The sequence below is a fragment of the Montipora foliosa genome, chromosome 12 (assembly GCF_036669935.1).
Source record: "Montipora foliosa isolate CH-2021 chromosome 12, ASM3666993v2, whole genome shotgun sequence".
NCBI classification, from domain to species: Eukaryota; Metazoa; Cnidaria; class Anthozoa; order Scleractinia; family Acroporidae; genus Montipora; species Montipora foliosa.
The window spans coordinates 21421416-21423915 of record NC_090880.1 but is presented as its reverse complement, the minus strand read 5'-3'; the positions used below and the strand labels follow the sequence as shown (position 1 = coordinate 21423915).

The window sequence follows — 2500 nt, the reverse complement described above, 5'->3', positions numbered from 1 at the left end:
CTGATCGCATTAAATGAGTGACTGTCTCCACTTAGGGCTACTAGGCTTACAAAAAATAGCTTCTAAAATAGCTCTGTCTCTGGAAATCATGAACATAGACTTGATATGACAGTTGGGCTCCTGGGTCTCCCAAATACACAGCTTTCAACTCCCATTAATATTTTTTGTCTTTATTTTCAGTTTTTAGGAACCCTGTTTCATTCCTGGCAAGATTTACTCCACCTAAAGCTGGAAAATATTCACTCGATTGGGCTTGCACAATCAGTTACAAATGTGACCCACTTAAGCACAATTATTTCGTATTTGCATGCCTGCATGATGCAATAATAAAACAAATGCTCCATGACAGTATTGTTTTCTTACTTTTGTCCCCATTTGTTCTTGGCTGGTTTTCTGGTGATGAAGTTTTTCCCGTGCGGATCCGCTGTTTTGGTCACTAAATGATGAAGTTGTCGTTTCTTCTTCATCGTTCCTTCTTCGTTCGTTCCTCGTAGTTAGTATCCGTCGTCCTTTGTAAAGACATTAGGGAGCTTAAGCCCTAAGCAATTTTGAGCCAAGGCAACCGGAAGTTTTCCTCTTTAACTTGTCTTGACACTTCCCCATTTACTTTGCTAAGTATCTTTGCACTATTACAGACGATTAGTTTAAAATATCTGGGAGAGACTACTGTTCTGGGATGTGAAATGTGCACAACCGGTTTCCGTCCGTGACTTAAAAACGGGGCGTTTTTAAGCCTCCTATTAATGATCCGTGGCTCAGGTTGTTGAGCACCAGGAATGCGGAAGCCTGTAAGGATCACACGTTATCGCTTCCAAGTTAGGGTTAGGCTAACCCTAGCCCTTTTCACAGAAGAAAAAGCACGTGCAATCACGCGAACTTCGTCAACATGGCTGCCATATTGTTCTTCTCCTGCGACAACTTGGAAGCAACAATTTGGAAGCGGCAACTTGGAAAATTGGGGGGGGGGAGGGAGCGGGGGGAAAGAACGTAAACTGCAAATGTCAAAAGGATACAAAACTGCAAGAGTACTCCCTCAAAGACTAGCGCTGCTCCAGTGAGAGTCCGACAAGGCAGTCCCCGTTCCCCTCCCTTTAGGGTTAACGCGACAAGTTGGAAGCGACAAAGTGGAAGCGACCTCGTGTTACCCTTACCGGCATCCGTACCAGGATGCCACGCGGGAGGTCGTGAGTTCGACTCCGTCCGGACCAACACTCAGGGTCTTTAAATAACTGAGGAAGAAGTGCCGCCTTTGTAATGACATGGTCATCTGCTGAACTGATAGGTTTATAATTGCGCAACACCAATTTGGGGGTTATTTTGTCTCCGCGACGTGTCCCATGAAGTTCAACAAGTTGAACTTCATGGTACACGTCGCTGGCATTTGTCGCTGCAACACATCCTTGAAACATGTACCCGCAACATTTTCATGAGTGTGCAAATGTTGTGAATGATTTTGTCCGTGCTACAGGACTCTGATGCATGTCGCCTCAGTGTGTATACTACACACCTTTTTGTCGCTGGAAAGTGTCGGTGCAACATGTCCGTGCAAAATGACCTCCCCTTGTAAATTTGTTTATTGTACATGGCCAAGTTTATGTAAAAGTAATACTGTTTGAAATTTATTAAATAAACAAAGTTCTGCTTAACCGTCTTTCCTTCCTTTGACTGATTATTTTCTATGTATGTCATTCTTCACCCTGCGAGCAGAGCCTCCTTTTGTCTTTTTCTTTACTGAGGAGGAGAAAAGGAGGCTCTGCCCCAATCGTGTCAACTCTTTGAAGCGGCCGCAGCCCGAACTTCTGGACTAGTCAATCTTGTTTTTCTCTCGTCAAACCGGTTTTTCCAGTGCGAGCGTCCGTTTAGTGACAAAACCGATGGTTATAATTGAGCCCGCTGTACCATGAAAAACCAACATGGCGGAGAGATCTGGCATATTAGGCTTGGGTTCGAGACTGTATCCTGGCAACATGCAGCGCATATTCAATAAAGATCTTACTCGATTCATGCAGAGCCTTTCTCGAGAACGCCAAAATCGAGCAAGCAAAAGAAAGGCTCTGCTAGAAGGGTGGTCATTCTTATACTACTTCGTTTGCTAGCTATTACCACAGCCCCCAAAATAAGAGGTTATAAACGGGTTATGTTACGTTATTTTAAGGTGTTTAGGGCAAATCTTTAGTTAATCACGAGTTTAAAACTCGAAAATGGTGATGTGGAATTCCTTAAGGTACTAATAAAATTATCGTTACATCACACACATGATCATTCTGAGTACAAGCGACTTTCATCCGGGCGATTTGCCTTTTGAAAAACGTCGGGCCGATTTTTTTTTTTTCAGGATTACCCCAAGGCAATCCGTTTCAATCTTATCAGATAATTTGTGTCCATCCATGCTTCTCTTTCCTTTTGCTGCGTTTCTTTTATGTTGTTCAACAGTTTTCAGTGGTTATTTCATTTTTTCGTTCTCTTTTTGGGCATTTTGGGTGTCATGAAATTACATCAT

The 2500-nt window shown here is 43.1% G+C and overlaps 1 long non-coding RNA gene across 1 annotated transcript in view; it reads left to right on the top strand.

Moving 5' to 3' along the window:
- Positions 1–348, top strand: part of LOC137979262 (uncharacterized) — a 7023-nt gene extending 6675 nt beyond the window's left edge. The window contains exon 5 of the long non-coding RNA XR_011118285.1: positions 181–348. This is a non-coding gene — a long non-coding RNA (uncharacterized lncRNA). The remainder of the gene's footprint in view (positions 1–180) is intronic.
- Positions 349–2500: the final 2152 nt, after the last annotated feature.